This window comes from Coturnix japonica, chromosome 1 (assembly GCF_001577835.2).
Source record: "Coturnix japonica isolate 7356 chromosome 1, Coturnix japonica 2.1, whole genome shotgun sequence".
NCBI lineage: Eukaryota > Metazoa > Chordata > Aves > Galliformes > Phasianidae > Coturnix > Coturnix japonica.
The window spans coordinates 75,566,036-75,579,852 of record NC_029516.1 but is presented as its reverse complement, the minus strand read 5'-3'; positions in this window follow the sequence as shown (position 1 = coordinate 75,579,852).

The window sequence follows — 13,817 nt, the reverse complement described above, 5'->3', positions numbered from 1 at the left end:
AACCAGAAGGACTAAGTCCCTTCTGCTCCATTTGCACCATCATTTTCAATTGAGTCCAATGAATGCTTATATGAGAAAACTGTTGTTAAGTATGTGGACTGCATTACTCATTTCCATGTCCTACAGTACACACCTGCAACAGTCTGACTGTAAAGTTGCTGAATATTCACTTGTGTAGTGTCTCAGAAGAGCAGGCTGTGACTGACAGCAGGATTTGCCTGTCTTTCCCTCCACAAGTAGGAAAGGGCCACAAAACACCATTCAAGCAAAGCCACGGGTCACAGCAAATCTAACCCTTAAAGGCAAAGAAAATCCAAGCAAAGAAGCTTGGCTCCCATTTGCTTTCCATTGGCTCTTGATCTTCTAAAAACCAATCTTCAACTTGAGATCCAGCAACAGACCCAAAGGATTATTTTGTTCCTATTTAAGATTAATGCTGCAGATATGTGGGGGCTACACATCGTCCAGTGACATAAAGTTTCATCACCAGCCAGTATTTTATTAAGAGAAATCCCTAAATGCTGTTACTCATCTTCATCTCTGCCAGTAGCTAGCAATAAGTTGCTTTTTCAGCTTAACTACATCCTTCCTTTCACTCATCTTTAACTGCAAGAGAAGAGCACAACAGTGGCTGGGAGGTGGTGGTATTATTTCATTCTGTAGCAAATCTCCCACGGAGAAGAGTTCAATTGCTATGCTCTCAGACAGAGATTACAAAGTCTGTTAAGATTTTAATTCTCCCAGGGGATACACTGTTTCATACTATGTTTTTTGTATAAGGCCAAGAAAGAAGAGGGCTTGATCTTAGGCATCCAGGCATTTCTGTAAGATTAAAAACAAAATCTAAGAACCTCACTTTCTCCCCTGGCTCATTTCCATTCAGAGGCTGCTGCTATTGTAGAAGTTTCTGGAATAAGCAATAGATGCAACCTATGCTCACTGAGGGTGGCGAAACTGGCTTTATTGACAGCCAGTCAGAAAAGGCATCAAAACAACGCAAATGAAAGAGCCACACCACCCTATGCTGTTTACTGGACCAGATGCAGTTTCCATGTAAGAGCAATGAGGCCAGCAAGCCCAGACCAGTGCCACATCCCTCCACCTTCCCCACTAAGGAGGAGAGGACAATACTGTCATAATCTAACTGGGGAAATACCTGCCATACCACTAATCCTTTGTATCTGATATTCCCTGTGTATTATACATATAATGTATAGATTATATATCTTATAAAGATCACTTACATTTGTAACACAATGTTAATCACAATTTCCAGTCCTAGGAGTTAAATAAAACAATGTTATCTACCACACAGTATATATCACAATAAGCTTGAAAAGTCTTCTCCTCCTCCCCAGAGATGCCTTTCAGTCTTTCTTGAAAAGAAATATTTTCTGCCTTCAGTTCTTGTGTTTGGTCTGTAGCCAGAGCAAAATATTTTGGGAAAGTGTGAGGCCACTTGGACAAGACATCCCTGGGAAACTGGACTAAAAAAAAGGAGGTGTTGTCACTTGTCACTTCAGAAAAAAATTGCTTTCCCTCTCCCTTATCGTACATACAGGCATGTCTTCAAAATCTGAGTTGGCAGATAAACCCTAATAATGACCTTTTGTATTATCTAAGAATTACAGGATTTGTTTTCGTAAGAGGAGGCACAACTTTTGAAGACAACTGTCAAACAATCCAGACTATATCTTATCCATCACAAACAGCTTTGCACCTACCACGTCACTCCTGTATGTATAGTTGGATAGTAGCATTATGGATCTGTTCATGTACAGGAGGTTTACTGCACACAGAAGCAGCCTGCATGCAAAGACACCCAGCTATCAAGAGAGAAGTTGCCCAGAGAAACAGATCCCTTCCACATCAATTGCTATATTACAATTCTGTACGACAAGAAGGAAGTTCTGACCAATCTGACCAAGCCACTTTTAAGTCATTCACATGACCCTGAAAAGCACTTGTGGTTCCCTGGACAGAATGCACAGGTATTACAGCACATCACTGCTCTGGCACACAAAGCACAGAGCCCCAGTTACAGTCACATACAACAAAATTCAAATTTATCTTATTAAAGGCAACAGCTTTCAAGAGTCATCTGAGGGTGCCATTCCGTCCTCTCTAGTGTTTTATAAACATCACCTGGAAATCCTTCCTTTGTAGGCTTTTAGACCAACACAAGAGTAGAATTTCTCCTATTTCTTGACTAAAAGAAAGAGTGACTAGCAAGCCTTTCTGCAAGAACAGTAATCCCAAGGCTTCCTTTTGGTGATACTTCTGGCATTCAGACACAAAAATATTTTTGTATTTTTTTCCTCCGGCCACTTGTACTGGGGCTAGGAAAATGACCCTATCACACAGAGAGGAATCAGGCTTGGAGAACAATACATAAGAGCAACAGTGTGTTCCATATCATAATGTGGAAGCTGAAAAGAACTTATAGTGCAGGCAAGGAAACTGAAGGCACAGAACAGATACAGGCATATGAATGTCTTATTCTTTGTAGCCTTTGTCTTATACATGGCAAACAGATAAAGACCATTTCCAATTTCCTGGGAGTGGTTCTTTAGTTAGAGGCCTATGTTTCCTACAGCAAAGGGACTCATAGGTGCCAAACTGAGAAAGCCAACACAAATGGGAAATAAGGACAGGGAACAGCTGCCCCACTATCCCCAGTCCCACAGCAACTGGGACATGTGGTTCTGCCCAAAGCAAGGACAAGCAAGAAGGAAGGGTACACTCAAAAGCCTACAGCACTGTTTATTTTGTAATTGTGCCACAATATTACATCAGTCTCCCTTACTAACAATATTATTTTGCTCCTGAATATCATTCCCTTACATGATCAATTCTGTGGTTCAGACTCAACAACAAGCATCCAATATCTAGGTGTAACTGTGCTACAGCTGTGAAAGGAACTCCACAAATGCCCAAAACAGACAGAAGACCATGTGGCTTTGACTCTCACAAATACTCATTGACTTAACAGTGCTCACAGCAATATTTTTCCTTACAGTAAGCATTCCTTAAACACATTTTTAAGGCTCTTGCCAAAGCTTTTCTTACACTATGCGCTCACATGTGTGTATTTTTATGTATACTTATTTTTACAGTAAATTTATCAACACAGTCCTCCTTCTGCCTGCTGGTCAGGAATGCCAGTCCTGCACTGAATTTCTTAGTCTACAAGCCCTTTCAGTAACATACAAGTTTAAATTTGTAGAAATTAATCAACTCAGTGTTTGCTTTGTCAGCTGGTACCCTACTGTAATACAACAGGAAGTACAACAGTGACAGCAGAGCAGCAAGACCTCAGACTGCAGCAAAGCAGGATTTGCTCAGACACAACAGCCATAAGCACAAAAATATGGCAAAAAAAACCACCTTCAGAGGGCCTCAGGTACACAGAGAACCCCAAAGAGAGACCCTTGCCTCCACTGCCATCCTTTAAATGAGGTCTGGTCAATCAGGTACACTGCATGCACCTGAGCTCCCCTGAGTTGGCCCTTTCTTCCTACCAGGTGTTTAATCATTGCTTCAAGCCATGACCCAGCACTTCCACTACACTCTACCACTTCACAGCATGAACCACTGACTAAACAAGGTAAGCCCTTTCTAAGACAGTGATCCAGTACACCACAACACTGTACATTGTAGCAGGCAAAACATACAACTGACAAAACATGAGACAACTGATTGATGATGGTTGAAGTCTACACTCCTTCATAGTCTAGTATTCAATGGTTCTCCTGGCTGGCTAGCCAAGTGTAACACAATAGGAAGCACAGCAATTACAGCAGAACAGCAAGATCCCAGGCTGCAGCAAATGAGGATTTGCTAAAATGCAACAGCCATAGGCACAGAAATAAGGAAAAGAGGCTACTTACCCTCAGGAAGCCTCAGGCCCATAGGAATCTCCAGAAAGATACCCTTGTCTCCACTGCCAACACATACGTGAGATCTAGGAAGGAGTGAATCCTTCTTCCTCCACCCCTTCCAGTCAATCAGGTGCAAGCAGTGCACCTGAGCTCAGATGGGTTGGTCCTGCCTTCCTACCAGGTGCTCAATCACTGGTTGAAGCTGTGACTTAGCATTTCCACTACACCTACCTTAAGTCAGGCCTCGTTACACATTGCTGTGTATAAGCAGGAACTTTTGGTTGAAGTCAGAATAGATGACACAGGCCATTTCACAAGGTGGGTAGTTGTGGATACTAGTAGGCACTTTGCCTTTTGGTTTGCAGACTAAGAGGCTTCACCTAAACAGCAGTGCACAGTGAATGAGGCCCATAGAAAAGAGATAGCTGAGGGTGGGTATAATAGAGATCTATAAAATCAGAACCATCACAAGAAAATTGTCTGCTCTACATTGTCTCTCCTACAACAGAAGTATGAGGCACAGTTGTTCAAATTCAAATGCTTTAGGTAGCTCTGATAGTAAGCATGAAAAGTTAAAAGCACTTAGAAAAGACAAAATCTGTTTCAGAAGTATGTATGATGTGCTAGAAGCTCGCTGGGGTAAACTGAGCTCTGCGAGTCTTAACGTTACAAATGCCTTCTTAGAGCTTTAATTTTTACTTAGGCAAATAAGTGGGACCCCAAGCAACAGGTAGCACTGCAGGATTAGGTTGTACTCCATGGTCATCCAAACAATTGCTCAAACACAATGTGAAAGAACAATAGAACAAACATTTGAACATTCACATCAGCCCATGGGGAGAGACCATTCGTAAAATACTTGAAAGTGGCTTGTGTCATAATGAGACTTTATTTTGTATTCTCAGATATATTTATATGGCCAGACATCTTCACAGCTTACATGAGAGAGAAAGTGAGAGCAAAAATGATAGAGGGAAGGAGGGAAGGAGAGACTGAGGTAAAACAAATGGATGGATGCACCATTGGAATCACCAACATTTCTCCCGGTATTTCTTCTGTTCTCTCTTAACAACAGATTCTGCTTCCATTCTTCTGTGTTGCCATACTTCCCAGCTTCTTATCCTTTTATTTTGAGTGAACCTTTCTTCCAGCCTGTGAAGAACTGTTTCTATTAAAGACATAAACTGCCCTTCTAGCTTTTTATGTAAACTGGTGACATTCAGTTATGGTCTCCATTGCATGTTCATTGATAAGCTAGGTTTGTTCTTTCCCATTACTAGTCCTAACAAACCTACAGCATGCTCTATTCTACTGAACTGCTAAGAGATGTCTACAAGCAATCAAACACACACACAGTAACTGTAGCTGCAGCAGCTTATCATTTACAAAATGACCAAGTACTGGGTGTATTTCAGAGACAAATGCAGCAACTTTTGTTTTTATTTTTTAATTGCTTACTATCTTCTGATATTGATGCTGAATTCCCACTTTACACTTGGATTCTTTACAATCCTGAGTGTCATGTGTGATGGCCCTAGCTTCACAGTATTCCCTTTATCTACTGAAAGTCATCACACTACTTATAAAGACACGGGACTCATACGCTAAGCAGGTTTTCTTCTCTAATTAAAAGCAGCAGTATAACATCATTAGAATTAAACTGATTACCTAGAACTCTAGAAATGTTCTGCAGATACTGACTGGATTTTGGAAGGGGAGGGTGGGTTATGTCTATTGAAGATGTTCCAGGGAGAGGAAGGAGGCTGACAAGTTGGAAAGGGTTACTTTAAAATCACACCAATATTTTGTTTGTTTCCCGGTTATGTGGGACTGAGCTGACACTGAAAGATCATGTTAATGGTTTTGAAATACGTTAAGATATAATTTGGGAAAGATTGTACATTTTTCTTTTTCCAAGCAACACTCATTAAAACTCTTTATTAACAACTCCATGAACAAGGAGTGAGAAATATGTAGACACGGAGACTGGAAACATCGGCACAAAATAACCATTTATGTTTAAAAAAGATTAATGCGAGCTTGTACTAGTAAAGGAAATAATCTGAAACATAAGGATTGAGTATAGGGGAAAACCTGGAAACAGTAATTCTGAATGATTCAGAAGTGAAAATAAATACTGAATGATTCAGAAGTGAAAATAAATATTGAATGCGGCTGGACAGCATATAGGAATAACTTAGCCTGCTTAAGGTCAGAATCAATCACTGAACAGACTTCAAGCATTCAGAATTATTCAAAATCACTGCAAAGACTTCGAACATTCCAAATTATTTAATTCTTTTTTACGTGACCATGCTCCACTTCATGGACTTCATGCACGCCATTATTATTTATTTTTTTTTTGCAGTGAACAAGGTCTTCAAGTACTTGCTATTCAGAGCATGTGATCCATCATTTCAAGTGCCTGATAGTGATTCACACACTGTCTGGATAACTCCCAGTGCAACACAGAAGTCTTTAAAGTTGGCTGCACAAATGTTCCAATGTAAATAAGCAGACTAGTTGAGATCCTTCTTCAAATAATAATAATTTAAAAAAAAAAAAAAAAAAAGATAGCAAACTTTCCTATTTGTTGCTCCAAATTTTGATTTTATTTGTTTGCCTCTTCCTCTCTGCAATGCCCTTTCACATGCTTGTGATGATAGTTAATGTTCCCTCTATATATTTTCTTTCAACCAAGAAGTCCACACTCTCCTTCTTCCTTGGAAGTCAAAAGCCACAGGGCTCTGATCATTCTTCTTGCTGTGTTCTGAATCCTCTGCAATTAATCTGAATCTTTCTAGAAGTGAGATGTCTGAAGCTGGACTTCTCAGCACTGGGCAAAGTATGAATATCTGCATGTGTAAAAGATGCAGAAATTCAGATGCTCTCTACAACACCCTGGAAGGAGGTTGTAGTAAGGTGGGTGTTAGCCTCTTCTCTCAGGTAATTAGCGGTAGGATGAGAGGTGATGGTCTTAGCTGAGCCAGAGAAGTTTCAGGCTGGATATGAGGAGATTTCTTCTCAGAAAGAGTCACGAGGTATTTGAACAGGCTGCCCAGGGAGGTTCCTGGAGGTTTTCAAGAAACACGTAGATGTTTCACTGAGGGACATGGCTAGTGGGCATGATGGTGATGGGCTGACTGCTGGACTAGGTGATCTTAGTGGTCTTTTCTAGCCTTAATGATTCTATGATTCTACATTCCACTTATAGTGGTGTGCTTCCCCAGCCCCTCCTGTCTACTTCCCTCAATTTCTTCCTTTAGACTGGCCTAACACAGAAAGCTTTGCACAGGAAGACAATGATAAGCAACAGTACTGGTAACAACCACAGATCTGTCTCAAATTAGGGGAGGTTAAAAGAACTGAAAGCAGACATTGGTTCAACAGTTGAGGACCAACTGAGTATGTACCTAAAGAAACAACTTATGACTATGTGACAAAGGTCTTAGCCCATAAACAGCGAGCAGCTGAAGAGCCCCCTAAGCTCTTTTGCATGGCTGCAGGTTGCCTGACAGAGTCTCCCATTGAGCAGGGATGCCTCTTGAGATAATGCCTGTGCAGAGTTCACTTTGACATCAAGATGTCTTGCTAACACAGATTCTCTGTAAGTAACTAATAGTTGTTTTAGGCTTTCTTGGCTTTGTAAGATCATATCCTAGACTGACTGAAAGGTGTTTTGTTTTTTTTTAGCTTCACTAAGATTATATCTTAGATTGATTGTGTATATATAATCCCTTCAGCATAAACTGTTGACCAAGCCTGGGACCATGTCTGGGACCCAGTCACACCTAGGCTCCTTACCTCTGCTGTTCTAGTTTAGAAAGCAGGGGTATCCATTCTAAATGATGTGTCCCAACAGAAGAGTCTCCTATATGTGTGGGTTTTCCCTACCCACTATGCAGTAATTAATCAAGTGTATCCCACCATCTTGAATCTTGTTGTCACTGCTTTATTTACAATTAAGCTCAGTTAAATTACTACATTGCTTCCAAATTATATCAATAAATATTTTCTGGCTTCTCTCCTGCAAGTGCAGTGTAATGTAGTTGTTTCCATCTATGACACCATCTATGGAATACCAGGATCTCTAACATTGATAAAGGGGGATGTAGATTACCAGGAATGATGTGCCATCTCTTTCATAACTAACTATGAAGTCATTCCCCATCAATCCTGTATAGGACAGCTACATATGTCAGTATGCATATACATATGCATACTTTTAAATACGCACACCGCCTTTAAATAATTATACGTAAATGGTACTCAGAAACTCATATTCTTACATAAAAAGTCATAGATTCCTTCTTCATACATAATATAATTCATTTTCAGGTGTCTTTAGGAAAGTGGAAGATGTTATGCCATGAAATGTTATTTGGGGTACTGTAGAAGTCTGGTATTTTTGTTCAGTGAATATCCTTGATCTTACTTCTAAAGCCAGTATGGGTAGTGCAGGTATTTTAAAATGGCTCTTTTAAATATAACTGCTCTCCTATTTTACTTCCAAATCAACCCATAGATCATGACTGGCCTCTGATTCTTCTGCATTAAAAATGGATGAAAAAATAAGATTAAGGGAAAAAAAAATCAACTAATATGAAAATGTTCTTAATGAAAAGTTCTGTAGAAAACCAGCTGAAGATTCCAAATCAATAAGTACATGAGACAATGTCCTTGTCATCCAAAACCACACTTCATAAAAGCCTGAGAAAAGCTGTAGCCACAGTATTTCCTCTGCCACCAGAAAGGTATAGAATCCTGTGAGAAAGGCTATTCAACTGTTCTCATTGTTCCTGAATCAGATGGTATATGCAAGTATCTCTGTCTGTAGTGGGCTACCCAAACCAGAAACTGGACAAGAACATACACCCGGAATTTCTCTGGAATGGATAGATAGGATTTATCAGGTACAATGCGATAAGCAATGGCATGTACATACAAATACAGGATAACAAGTTGGTCAGCATTTTACACCAAAGTCCTCTACCCTGAACAGAACACTATTCAGGTACCTCTGTCTGCTGCATGTCAAGTACGTGCAGGTATGATTTGCCAAACAGCAGCTGACTTGCAGAACAGCCAACTTTTCTGCACAGTCAGTGGTGTATGTCTGATACCTTGTTTCTAATCATCTTTGGGGAAAAGTTCTTCTATAAGTGGGACTGAGAAGCCCAAAGGAGCTACATGCAGCTGATTCCATTCTTTTTTTTTTTTTTTTTAATGCTTCCTTAGTTGGCATAAACTTCATCTGAGTTCTGTGAGACAAAACGCTTTTGGCTTTGTGCTTATTCAAATGTTAACAGTAACACATAAACATGAAACTGTTTGAGAAAAAGTAATGCTTGGACACTCCATCCAGTCCAACACAAATAGAAACAAATGTTTTAAGATACGAAGTGCCTGTGCATCTGGATTGAGCAGAAAGGCTTTCACAGAACATGCTACGCCTAGAGTACCTTCAGTATTTCAGCCTGCCTTTTCTTGGTGCAGCTGGGTGAGTGACAGATCCTAGCTAGCAGAGTTGCTGTTCTTGTCTAAAATAAGTCTGAACTGAGCACTCACAGAAATAAAACAATGTCAACCTCTCTATAAATTAAAAAATTTATAACGCTGATCTCTGGCTTGGAAATTGGTAGTTGAAGTAGTTTGATAAACAGTCTAAAAGTATTCTGGTACAAGAACGCTGCACTGTTAGCTCAGTGACTCACAGCAGAGGTCTATGAATCTCCCACAGGAGAATGTAGTGTCTGTACTAGCAGTACCACTCACCTACTTACAGAATAGAGGAGGCACATTCCTGCTACAAAGCTGTGACAGTTCTGGATGCTTCATCTCTCTGACAGTACTACAACCAGTCTGCACTAGGAGAAGAATTCTCTAATTAATCACATACAGTATGTTTCTCTTTCACTACAGAATCACAGAATCACAGAATGACCCGGGTTGGAAGGGACCTCAAGGATCATGTAGTTCCAACCCCCCTGCCTGGCAGGGCCACCAAACATACACATATACTAGATCAGGTTGCCCAGGGCCCCGTCCAACCTGGTCTTGAACACCTCCAAGGACGGGGCATCCACAACCTCCCTGGGCAGCCTGTTCCAGGGCCTAACCACTCTCCTAGTGAAGAACTTCCCCCTAACATCCAACCTAAATCTTCCCTCTTTCAACTTAAAACCATTTCCCCGTGTCCTGCTAAACTGTTCCACACAATGTCTAGGCCAAAGGGAGATCAGAGAAGAGGAAAGCCCTTTCTGCAGGTTGTTGTGTTGCCACTGAAGTCTACCCAGCAGGTGCACACAAATAAAAACCAAGTTTACTACCATCATCATAAAAGCAAAAGGCCCTTTTTAAGTAGGTGGTGAGCTTACTCTCTCGTCACTCTTTCATCTAGTATAACTCACAGCATTACAGTGCATTAGCAAAAGGCTGTTAAAGCTTAGAATGGATTTAAATTTAAAAAAAGCCAACATTTATCTAACTCCTCCAGTTTCAGTAGGAGCAGATGAACACACCAAGAATGAACCCATGATGTGCAAGGAGACAAGTTAAACCAAGGAGATTATTTTAAACTCTAAGGAGCTGTCTAACAGAATTTCTACAGTTAGGAAAATGCCTTTGACTGTCCAGAATATAATACATAGAAAAGATCATTTTCCACACACTCCTTCCCTTTAGTGTTTTCAATACTGAAAAGAGCTTTTTCCAGATGAAACATACACCAAAAAAAAAAAAAAAAAGAGCAGAAGTGCCAACTACCAATTGGGAATGCATGCAAAAAGTGCCAATGTGTCATGAAGCACTCATTCTATATTCCTTTCTGCCTCCTGAGGAACATGCTGGTAAGCAATGTTTTACTCAGTGATACGCTGATACTTTGAAAAAAAATAATTAGGATTATTGAAATTTACTTGAGTTTGGTATTTTTCCACCAAGAGTGATGGAAAGCTTTTAATTCATACTAGAATTTCTTTCAGTCTAGTTGTTGCCCAGTGGTAATGATTTCAGTGGTTTTCCATGACAAATCTGAACTACAAGCTGAACAGATCACTCAGACGTTGTCTTAATCATCATGTTAGTGTGAACTCAATACTTGCTTGCAGAGTTTATTGCTCTTTTGGATATTCATTGAAGTACTTTGTTGTGGGTTTGTTGTTTTGTAAACTCTTTAGGTTCCTGTGAACAAATTAGCATGGTTTAAGGTCTGCACTAGAAAAGAGTAATGGAAGCACTAAACTAAGAAGCAAAGATCAAAAGATATAAGACTGTCTGCAACTTTATATATAGTAAAATAATGGAACTGATGAAACACTTGCAAATGGCATCAAGCTGAGTGTCTTTGCTAGACAGTTCACAGACCACACTCCGATCTATTACAGCAAAGCAAGAAACCTGAAAAAGAGACTAAAGGAATGAAAAGCAAATCCACTGAAATCTTATGAGCACCACCAGTCGTATCTGTGTACAACGGTACAACAGCACAACTGAGAGCCGAAGCTGACCTTATTCCTTGACACGGTATTCTGTGCACAAATAATACTGTCTGCTCCAGCACTAAAACATTATGCAATTTGAACAAAGTGTGTGTCATTATTACAATGTGCTTCTGGTGTCCTCTGAAAACCGTCCCTTTCCAGAACAATTAGGGATATTTTAAGTTTCAAAACATTAATCAGTTTTCAAAATTAATTTCAAAAATGACCAAATACACATATTTTCAGGGGGGAAAAAAACACCAAAACTGTTAAGATGTTTGGACTCAGGTTCCTATGGTTTAATGGTAATAATACTAGGCAGCTTCACAAAGATAATTTAATCCTGTCTCAGCAGGAAGGTTTGTTTTGTGCAGAGGGAGAAAGAATATATTAATGATGTAATCAAGGTAGCAAAAAATGTTTGTCATTTCAAAACTTATGAATTCTATAGGGACAAAGTAAGCGATATCTATGAAATAAGGCTCAAGTTCTGTGTAGTAGAGCTGGAATAGAAAACACCAACATTTAATTCAAATTGTGTTTCAATCCATTGTTAATCTCACTGTCAGTGTAGCAAATATTTCCTCTGATCAGAAACATGTTTTCCACAGGATGCTATATTTCATTTGAAACAGAGCACAAATTAGCTTCCTAAAATAAAATAAAATAAAAACGCTATATAAACTTTTGGCAAAGAGATTTAAAAGAATATATATTACAGCCAAAATGCATGCCACTTGGCTTCATTAAATAAACTTTCAGGAAACGTATTTAAAAGAAAAATACTCAAAATCTACACACAGAATGCATAATACTGCCACCAAGCACGTTCTGGTGGAACTGAAGAAAAGTCTTATTTAATCCCCAATCATACATTGAAAGTTAAGACCTTCATTTGCAATGTGTTCTTTTTCAGAAACGTACACACCCACTGTTTAAATACATGGTCACTTTATCAACTTTGATCGTACTCTGGGTCAGTGCCTCAGTTTCTTAAGTGCAGGTGAACTGAAAATCAACTAATCTGAACATTTCCACAGTATCAGGTGAGAAGTCTTAGTATTACTGTCCGATAGCATAGGACCACATATTCGTTTCATTTGGAAAGGAGCTCAAGAGGCCTCTGGTCTAATGCCCTCCCTGAGGCTGGGTCAGCCATGAGGTCAGAACAGGTTGCTCAGGGCTTTGTCCAGTTGGTTCTTGAAAATCTCCAAGGATGGAGGCTGCACAGCCTCACCAAGCAACCTGCTTTGTCTACTGTCTTTCTATCATGCATCACTGCAAAGAGATCTACTCCACCTTCTCAATAAACCTTCCATAGGTACCTGAGACCGCTGTTTCTTATGTTCTCTCCAAGCTAATTGTTGGCCAAGCTGAATAAACCCTGCTTCTGCAGTCTCTTCTCACAGATCAAGTGCTCTGACCCCTCTGGACTCACTCCAGTTCACTGATATCTTTTTTACATCAGGAGGCTCAATATCAAACATAGTATTCTAAATGTAGCCCAGTGAGCACTGAGTACAAGGGGATGATCACTTCTCTCAAGCTACTGGCTATGCTCCTGCTCCTGTAGCTCAAGGTAGCGCTGGCCTTCTTTGCTGCCAGTGCCCACTACTGTCTCACATCCAGTTTGCTGTGTATCAAGACTGTCCCATGTTTTCTGCATAAACTCACCCCAGCCAGTACGTTTCCAACCCTCATATGTTTAATCTAGCTTATGTTATATCATACACCTTCTGAAAAGTAGACAGTCTAAGCAAACATTGCCAAGACAATAATAATTCTTTTTCTAGTAAGCATTTCTTTTTCATTTATCAAAATGATATGGTGAGCATGAAAATCAGCTAATGTCTCCCAATGGAAGCCCCAGAGCTGACCCTCAGACATAGGAAGTCAGTAAATATAGGACATGAACAACACAAACAATGGTAAGCTGGGTGGATTGATCTAATAATAACATTGTTGGTCTGCATTCCCTTATCACTCATGGATTCAATGCTAAACAGGTAAGACACATTCAGAATGATGTCAGTTATGGCTAGAGAGTGTTCTGCATCAACTCTTTCCAGTTTTCTTAATTCTGTCTCAATCAGGTCATGTGGTTACGTCTGCCAAGCAGGTGAAAACACTGGTTGAGGTTGGCAGGTGCTGCTTCCATACTCACACTCAGGCCTTGCTGTATGCTTATCTAGAATGCAAGACCCGCACTTAAAAAATGTATCCTGATTTTGCATCCTACATTGGAATGCCATAAAACAGTTTGTAGCCAGATCACCTAAGTGTCCCCACTAGCAAGCTGTAATCTGTCTCATAATCATAATGTGCTCTAGGGATACTGTTGGCTATACCAATATTCTATGTAGTAACACTTATGCCATAAGAAAGCTGCAAAGGCTGCCTGGGGGAATTCTTTTATAGGATCATTGCCAAGTTTGCTAAATGATAAGAAAATGTC